Here is a 16765-nt window from a genome sequence, read left to right as displayed (position 1 = left end):
GAGGGAGCGGAGGGAACGAGGGGGAGGGAGAGGAGGGAGGAGGACGGAGGGAGGGAGGGAAGGAGGAATAGATTGAAGGAAGGAAGAAGGAAGGAAGGAAGGAGGAAAGAGGGAAGGAGGAAGGAGAGAAGGAGGGAAGGAGGAAGGAGGGAAGGAGGAAGGAGGGAAGGAGGGAAGGGGGAGGGAGGGAAGGCGGGAGGAGGGAGGGGAGGAGGAAGGAGGGAGGGAGGGAGGGAAGGAAGGAGGGAAAGGAAGGAAGGAGGAGGGAAGGAAGGAGGGAGGGAGGGAAGGAGGGAGGGAGAGAGGGAGGGAGGAGGGAGGAGGGAAGGAGGGAGAGAGGGAGGAGGGAGAGAAGAGGGAGGAGAGGAGGGGGGAGGAGGGAGGGGAGGGAGGAGGAGGGAGGGAGGGGAGAGGAGGAGGAGAGAGGAGGGGAGGGAGAGGAGAGAGGAGGAGGAGAGAGGAGAGGAGGGAGGGAGAGAGAAGGAGGGAGGAGGGGAGAGAGAGAGGAGGGAGGGAGAGAGAAGAGGAGGGAGGGAGAGAGAGACGAGGAGGGAGGGAGAGAGAGAGAGGAGGGAGGGAGAGAGAGAGGGAGGAGGGAGAGAGAGAGAGGAGGGAGGGAGGAGGGAGAGGGAGGGAGGGAGAGGAGGAGGGAGGGAGGGAGGAGAGGAGGGAGGGAGGGAGGGAGAGAGAGGGAGGGAGGGAGGGGAGAGAGGAGGGAGGAGAGAGAGGAGGGAGGGAGGGAGAGAGAGAGGAGGAGGGAGGGAGAGAGAGGAGGGAGGGAGGGAGAGAGAGGAGGGAGGGAGGAGGAGAGGAGGGAGGGAAGGAGAGGGAGGAGGAGGGAGAGAGGGGGAGGGAGGGAGGGAGAGAGGGGAGGGAGGGAGGGAGGGAGGAGAGAGAGGAGGGAGGAGGAGAGAGAGAGGGAGGGAGGGAGAGAAGGAGGAAGGAAGGAGGGAGGGAGGGAGAGAAGGAGGGAAGGAAGGAGGGAGGGAGGGAGGGAAGGAAGGAGGGAAGGAGGGAAGGAGGAAGGAAGGAAGAGGAGGAGGGAAGAAAGGAAGGAAGGAGGAGGGAGGGAGGGATGGAGGGAGGGAGAGGAGGAGGGAGAGAGGAGGGAGAGGAGGGAGAGAGGGAGGGAGAGGAGGGAGGGAGAGGAGGGAGAAGAGAGGAGGAGGGGAGGGAAGGGAGGGAGGGAGGGAGGGAGGGAGGAGGGGAGGGAGGGAAGGAAGGAGGGAGGGGAGGGGAGGGAGGGGGGAGGGGAGGGGAGGGGAGGGAGGGGGGAGGGAGGGGAGGGGAGGAAGGAGGGAGGGGGAGGGAGGAGGGAGGGAGGGAAGGAGGAAGGAGAGAGGGAGGGAGGGAGGGAGGGAGGGAGGGAGGGAGGAGGGAGGGAGGGGCGGGAGGGGAGGGAGGGGGCGGGAGGGGGGCGGGAGGGAGGGAGGGGCGGGGAGGGGGGGGGGGGAGGGGGCGGGAGGGGCGGGAGGGGCGGGAGGAGGAGGGAGGGGCGGGAGGGGAGGGGAGGGAGGAGGGAGGGAGGGGAGGGGGAGGGGCGGGAGGGGAGGGAGGGGCGGGAGGGGAGGGGGCGGGAGGGAGGGGCGGGAGGGAGGGAGGCGGGAGGGAGGGGCGGGAGGGCGGAGGGGAGGGGCGGGAGGGGCGGGAGGGAGGGGCGGAGGGGCGGGCGGGAGGGGCGGGAGGGAGGGCGGGAGGGGCGGGCGGGAGGGGCGGATGGAGGGCGGAGAGGGCGGGCGGGGAGGGAGGGAGGGAGGAGAGGCGGGAGGGAGGGAGAGGCGGGAGGAGAGTGCGGAGGGAGGGAGAGGCGGGAGGGACGGAGAGGCGGGAGGGAGGGAGAGGCGGGGAGGGGAGGGGAGGAGAGGCGGGAGGGGAGGGGAGGAGAGGCGGGAGGGGAGGAGGGAGGGGCGGGTGGGGAGGGAGGGGCGGAGGGGAGGGAGGGGCGAGAGGGGGGAGGGGAGGGAGGGGCGAGAGGGCGGGAGGGGAGGGAGGGGCGAGAGGGCGGGAGGGGAGGGAGGGGAGGGAGGGAGGGAGGCGGGAGGGGAGGGGAGGGGCGGGAGGGGAGGGGAGGGAGGGGCGGGAGGGAGGGGAGGGAGGGGCGGGAGGGAGGGGAGGGAGGGGGAGGGAGGGGCGGGAGGGAGGGAGCGAGGGGAGGGAGGGGGCGGGAGGGCGGGAGAGGCGGAGGCAGGGAGGGAGGGAGGGAGGGAGGGGCGGGACGGGAGGGAGGGGCGGGAGGGGAAGGCGGGGGGGAGGGAGGGAGGGAGGGCGGGCAGGAGGGGAGGGGTGTGGCGGGAGGGGCGGGCGGGAGGGGAGGAAGGAGGGAGGGGCGGGAGGGAAGGAGGGAAGGAGGAGGGAGGGAGGGAGGGAGGGAGGAGGGAGGGAGGGAGGGAGGGGATAAGGGAGGGGGGATAAGGGAGGGGGGAGAAGGGAGGGGATAAGGGAGGGGGGAGAAGGAAGGGAGAATCCTAGAAATTGTTAAATAATCACTTCACACTCAAGCAATATCATGATCAGGTGACGAGGGGTCAAATGCCCCCTCCTGGCTTAACCTGAACAGGTTTCTTTTTTCTTTTTAAATATGATATACTTGCCAATTCAGTGAGTAATTAACTGTTTACTTTGATGTTAGGAGTGCAGGTTCCTTTAAGAGTAAAATAGGACAGGTTTTGCAGTGAATTGAGAGAAGGTGATGCTCATTCAAGCTGATATTTAAGAGCTGGGATTTTCCCTAGTAGAGAAATTGCTCCTGGATAGGAAGAGTGTTTGTACTAAACTATAGTATCACAAAAAAAGTTGTGAACAATCAGGATGTCAACTGCTGCTTAATTTGGTAAATTGACATTCACCTATTTAACCAGAGAACAAGGCAGAAAGAGGCCATTTGGTCCATTGAATCTGCATTGACTGTGAGACAGCATCCCACCCAGACCCTCCCTTCCCTCCATCTTATCCCAGTAACCCCATGCATTTACCACGGCTAATCCACATAACCTACACATCTCTGGTCACACCAAGGGGCAATTTAGCCCAGCCAATCCACTTAACCTATCTTTAGACTATGGGAGGATACCAGAACATTCAGAGGAAACCACGCAGACACAGGAAGAACATGCAAGCGCCACACAGACAGTGACCCAAGCCGGGGAATCGAACCCGGGGGTCCCTGGTGCTGTGAGGCAGCAGTGCTAACCACTGTGCCACCATGCCGCCCTATAAAACAGATAATAGTTCTTCTGGAGACGCAGGTTTCGAGTTGAAAATCATTCTTTAAAGTCCCTGTCTGCTACACATAGGAGAGTCAAACAATAACAGACAAGACCCAAGAGCTTACAAGCTAGATGGAGAGACAGGGAAATGATCTCTTTTAGCTGCATGTCCGCTGTTCTACTGAGAAAACAGGTTTAAAAATTACAACAGGTTGGTTTGTCATGTGACCACCCTCTTCAACTGACCAGTCATTGAATCCTGATCACTTATTCCAATTGTTACTTGATTAGGTTAGGATTGGGAACCACCCCCACGCACCCCCCCCCCCCCCCCCCACCAACAAACCCCGACTCCCGCCATTAGCCAGGGTGCCATTGTTCAAGTGAGTAATTTTGATAGTTTGTCTCCATCCAGTTGAGTATCTGGACACTGCACTGACTGGAAAATGTGGTTCATTCACATTCCTCAGAGGTCATTGCTTTTGGGTATTTGTAGACACGCTATACCCATCTTAATGGGGTTAGAATGTGGAATGTCCAGTAGAGTTTAAGTCACTATAGCCTGCGTTTTGAGAAGTTTGCTTTTGAGAATTTCAATTCATGTTGGATTGCAGGTGGATTACAAACCTTTGTTTGGCATAAAGGGCATTTTCATGACAGCAGTAATTGTTTGGCTCTGTAATCCCAGCATGCAGCTTTGTGTGCCAAGTGAAAATTGGCAATTCTATTGCACGCTCCTGAAATTTTAATTGTGCGCAGCATCTGTTAGTATGTCTGATATATTCTATTGTTCAGTGAGCTGGCTTATAAGAAGCATGAAGTTGACAGTGTAATGCTTAAAATTGATCATTCATTGTAATTGTACACTCACCTACATATTTATACAAGGAAATTCATTCCCATAGTTGGTTAAGCTACTGCAGGAATCTACTACCAGGGTGCAAAATTCCCAAGCCCCAGAAGGTGGTTCATCAGACAGGCTAGGGAACATTGAAAAGAATTCCTGTATGTTTCCCAAATGAACTGGTCTTCCTGCATCTTACTGATGTTCAAGCGTTAGAAATACGTTAACAGACCTTACAATTAAGTCCTAACTTGATGTCAATTATTCAACAGAAGTCACTGATACATAAATGGGCCACATGTGGCATAACCTGGTGGTGGAGAACTGTGTGGTGGAGTTGGTTCAAAGAAATAAAGGTATTTTATGAAGAAGCAGAACTCATGTCTCCTTTACTCTACAGTAACCAGGAGGCTCAAGTACAACCTGTGACTCCATATCCATTGCTGTCCCTCCCCATGTCCCCTGGCTCCTTTCAGGCTTATTATTTCAACTATTATGCTCGAGTTAGGAATAATACACAGGGTGGAAATGTGTCCACAGGATAGATTTTGGGCAGCATAGGAAAGGCCACCAAGCAAATTCATTCATGTTACAGTATGAGCAGCCTTATTCTGCAGAGCCCACACCTACTCAGAACTGGGTAAATCTCCAAAATCATAATTCACTTGTGAACCTCACAGTCCAACATTAATTGGGGTGGGGGTGGGGGGGAGAGGAAATTTCCACGTTGGGCACAGTTATTAAATTGCACACAAAATGCACTTGAAACTGTACTGTTTGTTTACAGCTCATACTGCTGCAAAAATTAATTTGCATTAGGATACATATAAAATCTTCCATGAATCAGCACAAGACAAAGCAAAATTGTGTTTCTCCCCTTTCCAATAAGACACATTCCTTCACGCATTTCTATTAATTCCGGTGAAAGTGGGTTGATCAGTAAAAGTAAACAGTTTCAGTGAAGTGTATCCAGTCCCCCACTTGTAAGTAACCTGATTTAAAATCATTAAAAATAACTTTAAAAACCAAGCTGAAACATTGAATAGCTTATTTAATGTACACATGATCAGTTTCTTAGTAAGTGCAATCATATTTGAGATTAATAAACATTCTAAAATATGTATTCTAGCGTCTGTGCACTTAAAAAAATGAGTGCAATTTGAAGATCCTTCCTGAACCAGTCAATCAATGGTACCTCACTATTTCAGCTAGGAGGGTTGTGGTTTAATTTATCGGTGAGATCTGCTCTGGATGCATTTACTCTTGCATGGTGTGAAAGTTCATGTAAACCTTGGACATCAGTGATTTTTAAACTTAGGCAAGATATTGTCTAGTTTTATGTGCTGCTCTGGCTAATTCCACCCTGTGCATTTTTTAAGTTTATTAACATTAACACTGCAATGAAGTTACTGTGAAAATCTCCTAGTCGCCACACTCCAGTGCCAGTTCGGGTACACTGAGGGAGAATTTAGCATGCCCAGTGCACCTGGTCAGCAGGTATTTCGGACCCTGGGAGAAAACCAGAACATCCAGAGGAAACTCATGCTGACATAGGGGGAACGTGCAGACTCTGTACAGTGACCCAAGTCAGGAATCGAGCCCGGGTCCCTGGTGCTATGAGGCTGCACTGCTAACCACTATGTCACTGTGCCATCCTATGCTGACATCATTGGCACATAATACCAAAAACTCTACCCAAAATGTTACATTCCAATGTCAATTCTATCCCTGCCATCCAGAGTAACCCAATCATTGATATCAGTAAAATATTATTTTGTGCCAGGGACCCAATTCAATTCCGGCCTAGGGTGACTGTCCGTGTGGCGTTTGCAAGTTCTTGCAATCTTGCCTGTGTGGGTTTCCTCCGGGTGTTCCGGTTTCCTCCAACACTCCAAAATGTTCAGGTTAGGTGGACTGGCAATGCTAAATTGCCCCTTTGCATCCCAAGATGTGTAGGTTAGGTGGATTAGCCATGGTAAATACACGGGGTTATGGGGAATACGGTGGAATGGTGTGGACCTGGATAAGATGCCTCGTGCAGAGCTTTGATAGGCCAAATGGCCTCCTTCTGCACTGTAGGGATTCTGTGATTCAGTGATATCTCGCACCTGAAATACCTAGTTGGTCAACAACATTCTCACTTGATAGTTATAAAAGGAATTGAAAACAATCTATTCTATGCACCGTTAGGAATGGATGAAGCTGGATAATGCTGCATGATGATGATGTCTCTCCACCAGGTCATCTGCAAGAAAAGAAAAACTTGCAGTTGTATCATGCATTTCCTGGCCACAGGGTTTCACTTTCCAGCCATGAAGTACTTTTGGAGGATTGTAATGTCAGGCATCATTGGACAGCCAATTACACACAGCAAGCTCCCACATACAGCAATGTGACAATGACAAGATAATCTCTTTCTTCTAGTGATGCTGTTTGAGGGATAAATATTGGCTAGAAAACCAGGGAGAACTCCCTTGGTTTTATTGACTGCTGCTCCAATAAAGCAGATCTTTATTGCTGCTGCAAAAATTATTTGTGTTATTTCACAAAAAAAACCTTTCACTCAGATCTTGTTTGTACAATGCTGAATACAGTTTATACTTCAAGAACATTCTCAACTAAATGACATTCTATAGTCATCTAACTGAAACACTCATCTTTAATTACTAATTATCACTCCCACACACAAATTAACTCATTATCAACTATTTACACATATACATGCATCACAGCAGACTTCAATCTCACAGTGTTTTATTTGCCAACTACGAGAATAAGAACTGTTAATGTAGAGTGAGAAATAGTGTTTTATCAAATACACATGGATATTATCTGGCCAACAGGACTGTTCCCCACAGAGACTGTTTGAACTGAAAAGGGCTAAAAAAAATTCAGTACCACACAATCCCAATGGGTGTTTTGATGGAAGCCTGCCTCATACCATTTTCCAATGACTGCAGAGATTTCTCTCAGACATTTTCTGCACTAACTTCAATTGGAAGATGTGCAGCTTGCCATTGTTTATGACAGTACTCAGGACGCACTCAATGTAAAGAACAGTGGTGAGCATAACTGGCAGCGCCATACTTACAGGGGCACTTGAAGGCACAGAACCAATCTGAACATTTATCTCCCAATTATTCGAATTTGGTTTCCTTAAAATATATTAATATCCATTTTCTCTGCATGTTTCCTGTAGTCCATCTTTTAAAAAAAATATTTTTTGGCATCAGAATTTGGTTGTATTTGTGTAGAAACAGACAGATTCAAACTCGGTATCGAGAAAGAGTTATTAACTCTGTTTCTCTCTCTACAGCCACTGTCAGAACTCCTGAGCTTTGTCCTGCCCCTCTAGATCTTATTTTTAGATATCCAATATCCGCAGTATTTTGTTCTGAGCTCAAGGAGGTCAGTGCCAGATTCTGTGAAGTGTTCTCATGTCCTGGACCATAACGACAATCCCCTGACAGGCTCTAATTGCTGGTCAACAATGATAGTAGACTTTTTGCAAAATTCTAACAGCCCCTCTATCATAGTGCACTGTGGAACCCATGTAAAACCCTTCAGCTGTGGGCCCAGATAATGTTTGACATGAAATGTAAAGTGCAAATTAGAAATATCACCTGTAATTAGGAGAGTAGTGAGGCACCACAGCATGCTATGTACTGTAGTGAAAGAAATGGAATGCATTGCACTTCACATGGTCGTATTTGAATTGTTCTGTAATATACTTTCATAAATTTTATGAATGAAGTATATTTTTAAGAAAAACAAGTAGGAGAATCTGAGTATTCCTGTGCCAGGCTAAGGGACAAGATCTGACATGTGTGCTTTTAATTGAGAGGCTATCCATGCATTATGTGCCCCTAGGTAACATATGGCTTGTCAGTTTGAACCCTCTTCCAGTTCAGTATTTGCTTTTCCTTTGTTAGAGCTACCTCACCATAAATATATATAATTAATCTTCAAATATACAGAAGAAGTACTTACACAATGTCTGTATGCTTAACCAACAGCAAGGTCTGTGTGTGAGGCAGTGAATCAGGCAACCAATTTCTACTACAGCTTTTGTGTGTCGACTGGGTCAACCCTGAAAGCAGTGAGAGGTTATATCAGAGTAGAAAATCTGCAGCAATTGCTGCTTAAAAGGACCACGTAACAAGAACGGAATCTGCTTCTAGCCAGAAGATATCAAGCAGCAAGTGGTCACGAGCAAGTAATGATGCAGCAGCGACAAATGATCCAGTTTTCAATACATTTCTTTTAAATGGTGAGCCAAAGGCAGGTCACCTTCTTTCACACCAAAAAGCACTTTCTCCAAAAGAAAGCTTTCAAAATGTATGGGAAGATCGGGAAAGCAGAGAATCGGCACCATGTTCCATTTTTGAGGATCTGGCTGCACTTGAGGACAGTTTACCAATCCCAAAACATCATCTTGAGTTAAAATTACAGTATACGACTTCCCTCACACAAAGACCGAAACATCAGACATTACCTCTTAGTTACATGTGTAGAAGAAACATTCCGAAAAAGGGCTGCAGGGAAAAGCCTAGGAACTCGCACTTAATGAGGCCTAGGCCTTTTCTGTGATGACGTTTTTTGAAGACCTTCTCATTGCAGCATATGTGACTTTTAAACTTGTGAGATTATTAACCCTTTACTCCCCTTCCCAGGGAAGTTCCAAGGTGGAGACTGGTCAGCAATTATCCCAGCAATTAAAACTTTCATTGGGCCAGTGCCCTACATTTGGAATCACCTAAAATATGAATTAATTCCAAAGTTCAGTAGTTCCAATAGTTACCCAGAAAAGCAGTTAGCAGAATTTAAAACCACTTGTCCAGCTATAGTACTAAAGCCCCATGGGGCTTCTCCCACCCCCAACACCCAACATGTGCTTCTCCACTGACCACACTCTACCTTCTCCACTAACCTCAAGCCCCGAACACCCATCTCCACCAATCACCCAGATCCAAGCCCTCCATTGACCACCTGACACCCCCCCCCACCCTCCCAAAATTCCTGACTGTCTCTTCACACCAGGCAAATGAGGCAAGCATCATTGAAGTTGTTGCGTCTCATGGCAAAGTCACAATTTTCTCAACGCTTACTCATCTCCCAACATTTAAACAAGGAAATGTGCCAGTGGGCAGGTAAGACAGAAGATCACTACTTCAAACTTGGCAGCACCAGCTACAGGACTTTAACTTAATGCAGCACATCCATCCCAAATACTCCATCACACCCAATAGTTGCCAACTCATTTACTCATTATTTGGGCTGTATTTAGGATGAGGGCTAATTTAGATTACAGGTCTGTTAAATATAAAACCTGCCATTTAGAAAACAGGTTTATCACACTGTCATGAAAGGGAAGCAATTGCAAGAATCACACTTGTGTATGTATATTAGTTTTTCATTTTACATTCGATTGCACTCCACTTTTTTCTTGTCCAATGAATTTCTTTCTTACAGTGCTGAATAAGGTAGCAGCAAATCAAACAATACTGTCTGTGTGGAGTTTGCACATTCTCTCTGTGTCTGTGTGGGTTTCGTCCCACAGCCCAAACATGTGCAGGTTAGGTAGATTGACAATGTTAAATTGCCCCTAGTTAGGGTAAATGCATGGGGTTAAGGGGATAGGGCCTGGGTGGGATTGCAGTCGGTACAAACTTAATGGGGCGAATGGCTTCCTTTTGCACTGTAGGATTCTATAATTCTATAAATGACATCCATGATGGTCAGATAAGTTCAGAGGACAATATTGGTGAAGGTATATTTGACCACTGTATGGTGCTTGATATTGCTCAGGTTATTAAGTGGTCTTATCTATGAAAGCTAAATGTATCATTCCTGTGGCCCAGAGAGGTGTTTCCACAGGGATTGCTCTAAACTCTCACCTTGTTCTGCTTTTGAGTTCAGGAAGATCTCTGTCTTCACTTATGTAGCGGTTAGATTTCTGGGTGGCAAAATTCTGGAGCGTGCAACAGCAAAGATGATTCTGGAGATGCTGCAGTAGTGTCAGTCAGGCACTGTTTCTAGCTGATGTAGGTGACTGAATAGGCCTCTAGATATCTGCATTCACTTGGTGTTACAGAATTTTGTGGTAGTATTAAAGAAGCCATTCCAATCTACCTCCTCCTTCCAATCATTTAAACATTGAAAATTGCCTTAAAATGAAGAAGTCATGGTAGCAGCTTGGAAAATCAGTATTCATCTGAAAAACCACAATGTTGCGCATATGGAGTAGAAACCTTTACAGTTCACAAAGGCCATGGGATTATGTGCAAGGGCTCAGATGTCATCAATAATGTCCTGGGCTTTTGAGGAATCAAGTACAGAAAACGATGGAACTCTGTCACTCTGCAACCAGTTTCAAATAGGGAAAATGATGAAGGAATTTGCCCTGACAAACAGCACTTCACATTTGATGCATCTTTGAACTGCAGGTTGGCTGATACTAATGAGGCCCCCTGAGGTGGTTTGGAATGAGCCTGAGCTGCAGAGTGGTTATCATGAACGCTGGAGGCAAGCGCTTTCCTGTGATGGAGGTTGTCTGTAGATCAGTTTGAAGTTTGTCAGTGTCTTGTTAGTGAAGTGCAAAAGCAGCTGTCCTTGGATATTGCCCAGGTCGATGTGTCATGGGTTTGAAGGAACAGCTGGATGGGTGGGGACAATCCACCTTCAGTACCTGCAATCCTGTCTAACCATCATTCAGCCTCCTGTTCTCTCTCCGAAAGAACTGTTGGAGCAGAAGAACTTAAGTTGCAACAGTGAAAAATCAAACAACTTGTGTTTATATAATGCCTGAAGTATAGCAAAACATCCAAAGGCCCTTCACAAAAGTCTTATCTAACAGTGGTTATCACTGCTGTCTCAAAGTGCTAGGGACCCAGGTTCAATTTCAGCCTCAGGTCACTTGTGGAGTCTGCACATTCTCCCCATGTCTGCATGGGTTTCCTCCGGTTGCCCTGGTTTCCTCCCATAGTCCAAAGATATGCAGGTTAGGTGGATTAGCCATGCTAAATTGCACCTTAATGTTAGGGGGATTAGCAGGATAAATATATGGATGAGGGCCAGAGTGGGATTATGGTCAGTGCAGACTCGATGGACTGAATGGCCTCCCTGTGACCTATGATTCTATGAAAATTTGACTACAAGCTGCGTAAATTGATGTTAAGGCAGATTACCAGAAGCTTGTTAAAAGAAGTAGATTTGAATGAGTGCCTAAAAGAATAGTTAATGTTATGTTAATTTTTAATGTTATGTTAATGGTATTGTTAAGGTTATGGATATACAGACAAAGGGTATTGATTAATCAAGTACCTTGAGCATAAATAAGGAGGTACTCGTGTGTGGGCTGGGATGTATCATCAACCCCGGGATTAACATTTTGATTTAATTCATTAAGTTTCCTCTTGATGTTACCTTTTAATTACAGTGTCCCATAATGGGCGTCATCCCTTTTTGTTTAATTTATAGATTATTGTTTTCTTAAAAATAGTATAAAGAGAGACTGCTCCACAGGGGCTGTCACCCACCCCCTGTGGGATAAATGGAGGAGGGTTACGGGGATAGGACATGAGGGTAAGCCTTGGTAAGATGCTCTAACGGAGAGTCGATGCACTCAGTGGGCCAAATGGCCTCCTTCTGCACTGTATGCATTCTATGATTGGCCTTTTGTTTTCTTAAAAGGGAGTATAAAACCGCCAAAATCACCTCTTCATTTGATTCACTAAGTTTCATTTAAGATTTGTTGCAAAGCCCCTCTAATGGACTCTCTTCATTTGTCATGTTGTTTTATTTGTTAATTGCTAATTTGCGTTCTCAAGAGAGTACAGAGGGGGACTGTCTGGCCAAGGCATCCATTAACATGTCCAGACAGCAGGCAGCTGAGGGGGTCATCTGGCTGACACTCTGCCCCCATTCCATGACTACATTCTCAGCAGGCTGTCCCTGTCGGGGGAGTACATGCTGTCTGCTGGTATGCTTGAGGTCTTCTGTGACCAGTAGGCATCATAGAGACAGGAGTGCATCAGCCACCCTGCAAATGACATTTTAATTTAATTAAGTGAGTTTCCTTTAAAGTTTCATTTTTGTCACTTACCCCATCAGGGGCTGTCACCACCTTTTTATTATTATTTCATACATTTATGGTTTTCAAAAAGAGCATAGGGAGAACCTTTAAGAGTGTTGATAGGCAGAGGGATCTGGCTGTACAGGTATATGTGTCACTGAAAGTGGCAATGCAAGTGGAGAAAGTAGTAAAGAAGGCATATGACATGCTTGCCTTCATCGGTCAGGGCACTGAATTTAAAAATTGGCAAGTCATGTTGCAGCTTTATAGAACCTTAATTAAGCTGCACTTGGAACATAGTGTTCAATTCAGGTCACCACACTACCAGAAGGATGTGGAGACTTTGGAGAGGGTACAGAAAAGATTTACCAGGATGTTGCCTGGTATGGAGGGCATGAGCTATGAGGAGAGGTTGGAGAAACTTGATTTGTTCTCACTGGAACAACAGAGGTTGAGGGAGAACCTGATAGAAGTCTACAAGATTATGAGGGGCATGGACAGAGTGGATAGTCAGAAACTTTTTCCCAGCGTGGAAGAGTCAATTACTAGGGGGCATCGGTTTAAGGTACAAGGAGCAAGGTTTAAAGGAGATGTATGAGGCAAGTTTTTTTTACACAGAGGGTGGTGGGTGCCTGGAACTCACTGCCTGGGGAGGTAGTGGAAGCAGATACGATAGTGAGTTTTAACGGGCATCTGGACAAATACATGAATAGGATGGGAATAGAGGGATATGGTCCCCGAAAGTGTGGGGGGTTTTAGTTCAGTTGGGTAGCATGGTCGGTGCGGGCTTGAAGGGTCTGTTCCTGTGCTGTAATTTTCTTTGTTCTTTGAGAGGGTCGGCCTGGCAAAGGGAGCCATTAACAGGCCCAGGCAGCAGGCTGTGGAGGGGGTCATTAAACCTAACTGCCTGCCCAATTCCATGGTTATGTTTACACCCTCGTGCCCACTAGTATACTTCTGGCCCTTTGCAATCAATGGACATGGACATGGACATGGACATGGAGTGCACCACTCCCCCCAATATCTTTTTGATCTAGTTTGATAAGTTTCCTTCAATGTTTTGTCCTTTTGTTATAACAGCCCTTTAAGGTGGCTATTCCTTTAATTTAATTTGTTAATTAGTTTTTCTTCTGGTCTATTTGCTTTAATCGAAAGGATATAAAGAGTAACTGGCTCGGCCAAAACATGATGTGGAGATGCCAGCGTTGGACTGAGGTAAACACAGTAAGAAGTCTGACAACACCAGGTTAAAGTCCAACCAATTTATTTGATAGTAAACTCACAAGCTTTCGGGGTTTGTCCCTTCATCAGGTGTTACAGGGCTTTTCTTAAGAATGGCTTCTTTAGTTCTTTTTCTTAAATTAGTTTTTATTTTTATTTTGCTATGATCAAAAGAATGTTAAGAGGGACAGTGGGTTGGTGAGTAGATCGGAGATAAAAATATGGACTGTCGTACTCTGTAAATAAAGGAACAATGGAGAATAGGATTTTTGCATCTACTGTCATACTTCACCATAGGCCTTGGGATCCATTTTTCAGCGAGGTTTAGACAGGGAATTCCAGAGATTAGGGCCTTGGCAACTGAAAGCATGGAATTCCTGGTGCAGTGATTAAAATCAGGACTGCTCAAGAAGCCAGAATTGGAGGAGCACTGATATCACAGACAATTGTGGAGCTGGAGGAGATTACAGGGAAAGGGAGAGGGTAAGCCCATGGAGGGATTTATAAAGTTTATTAGTCCCAAGTTAGGCTTACATTAACACTGCAATTAAGTTATTGTGACATTCCCCTAGTCGCCACAGTCAGCTCCTGCTCGGGTCAATGCTCCTAACCAGCATGTCTTTCAGACTGTGGGAGGAAACCGAAGCACCCGAAGGAAACCCACGCAGGCATGGGGAGAATGTGCAAACTTCACACAGACAGCAGCCCAAGGTGGGAATCGAACCCGGTTCACTGGTGTGTGAAGTAGCAGTGCTAACCAGTGTGTAAATGAGAATTTGGAATTCAAGCTGTTGCTGAATCAGGGACCAATACAGATTCACAAGCACAAGGATGATGGTGAATGAGAATTGGTTTGAATTAAGACGTTGGACAGGAGAATTTTGGATGACCTCAAATTTATAGTTGGTGACCAGCCTGGAGTGGCATTACAATAGTCAAGTCTGGAGGTGACAAAGACATGGTCGAAGGGCTCATCAGAGGTTATCAGATATTGGTATGGAGGTAGAAATGGATGGTCTAAGAGATGGCACCAATGTACAGTCAGAAGCTCATCTCAGGGTCAAATAAACTAAGGTTTCAAACAGTCTGGTTTTGCTGCAGACACTTGCTAGAGAGAAGAATGGAGTGGGTGGAAAGGAAATGGAGTTCCTTTGCTATTGCTGGTCTAAATCTTGGAATTTACTTCCTAACAGCACTGTGGGACACCCAATTCCTGTGAAAAAAGGAGAAACAAGAAAAGCTTTTGGAGCTTATTTCCTGAATAGCCCATGACAACTCATTTTACACAGTTATGGTCAACATAACCACATTATTCATGGTAGTGGCATCCAGCCAGTATGCAAGAGCAGTTTAAGCTGCACTCAACCGTTTTACTTTGGTACCAAACATTTTGCTCAATAGTCTCCACAACCATATCAGCTTATATTCTTTCAGCTCAAATTTTTCATCCAAGCAGAAATAACATGAGATCAACAATAATTTAAGATAGTGATAAATAAATATTTATATATTTAACTTACTTATGTACAATGTGCAAAAACATTGCAAAATTATGATAGTCTCCTGCAGATTATATTAAATCTAATTTCAGCATGCAAACTTCCAATGCAATCTCTCCAGGTTCTGTGATACTCAGTATTGTACAAAATAACCGATACGAAAAGCGTATTTACTTAGCAATCGTTCAGTCCTCAAAGGGTTCACATGGAGGTCAGCGGACCATTCAATCATCATTGGATGCTTGGGTTGGATGTGAAAAATTGAACACGCTTTTGCCAGTCTAGTTATAGAAGCCTGCCCTCTAACTACAAAGGAAACGTGTTTACAGGTTAATAAGATAGCTTGTAGAAGCACAGGAAGGCCAGATATTTCAGGACTATAATTCACGAGATCGGGCTGCTGAGTGCGACTACAAGTAGCAACATAAGACATATTCAGTTAGAGTCAAGGGATAGAAAACAGATCATAGAGATATTTCAAGTGATCCAGAATGTCACAGTGATGTAGTTGTCAGAATGGAAACAGATTTATTTGAGGTTACAGCCTTCAACACAGATCCAGATCAATTCTTAAACATTTCCACAGCTTGCTGAAGCAGTTGTGGGGTCTGTAAATAAGAATATGGAAAAAGAAGCTTCTATTAATGTACAATTAAAACTGACCTTTACAGCTAATCCTTCTATTTTTCCTGACCTTTCTCACCATTTTTGATTGCTTTCCTTTGTGATTTATTTTTAGATCCCAATGTAATTCGCACCAAGTGATATACAATTGATTTCTGCACTTGAGGCTCTGAGTTCCCATTGTACATGGATACAAGTCTTATTGAGCATGTTCCTTAAGGAAACTGGGGCAGCTTTCAAAAACTTCTTAAGTTGTCATTCTAAATTTTACTGTGTGGAGATGCTTTTCTTACAATACAAAAGATTGATGTAAATCTAGTTTTAATCCTCTTTACAGAATAAGTTCTCCCCAAGAGTTTCAATTCAGCTGCAACAGCTGCTTTGGCTTCCTCGGGGATCTGGCTGGCAGAGGGTTGGGCAGGGGAGGGGAATATTCACCTTTTCTAAATCAGCAACATAATGGTCTGATACAGTAACTGCCATTGCTTCTCGCAAATAGCTTTACAACACCATCCTTACTCTCCGTCAGCTTGCCCTTGCGTCTGATGGTCTCCCATGCCACTTTATCCTCAATGCTGTTTCGTGCCCACTACAGCTGCTGACCACTCTTCAGAGCCTGCTGCTTGTGTGTGTGTGCATGCATGTTTGCATTTGTATCTTTACGTGAGTTACTTCAAGGCCACATTTTAATAATCTGCTCAAGGTGTTTGGTTGCAAAGTATGGAGGTTGCATCTTTTAACTTTAAAGAAGCTTGTTTTAATAATTTTGACCGATTTGGATAAAAAAATCGTTTTTGTTTCTTATCCTTTTTCAAAATCATTTTATCTCATGGTCTTCCACTTTGAATCCTGAATTAAAGCTCAGTAATAGGCAGATATTAGTAATATTGCCTTAGGAACTATCTGGGATTATTAACCCTCTTCACCTATTAAATTTGTAATCCACACACTTGATTTAAATCTGTAACTGGAACAGGATAAAAACACTTTGTCAAATGAGTGTGGCAACAAAACCAAGGGTAGAAAAATCCAAGCTCCATGACCTGCAGACTCTGCAATTTATTAAAATGTCCCTCCCTCTCAAAGGGCATAAGACATACAATGAGTACACACGTACAGCATCCATATGCAAAACATGTGCAGATATAAAATGGACATGCAATAAGCACACATGCATACAACGTGCGCACAAACAACAAGTTTTTTTCTGCTGTTGTGTTTCTGAGATCTTCTCAGTTTGAGAGATAAAGTTTATTTATTAGTATCACAAGTAGGCTGCGATGAAGTTACTGTGAAA

Source organism: Carcharhinus amblyrhynchos, chromosome 19 (genome assembly GCF_965287045.1).
Source record: "Carcharhinus amblyrhynchos chromosome 19, sCarAmb.v2.hapA, whole genome shotgun sequence".
Lineage (NCBI taxonomy): Eukaryota > Metazoa > Chordata > Chondrichthyes > Carcharhiniformes > Carcharhinidae > Carcharhinus > Carcharhinus amblyrhynchos.
The sequence above is the reverse complement of the archived record's forward strand: the minus strand, read 5'-3'. Positions refer to the sequence as shown.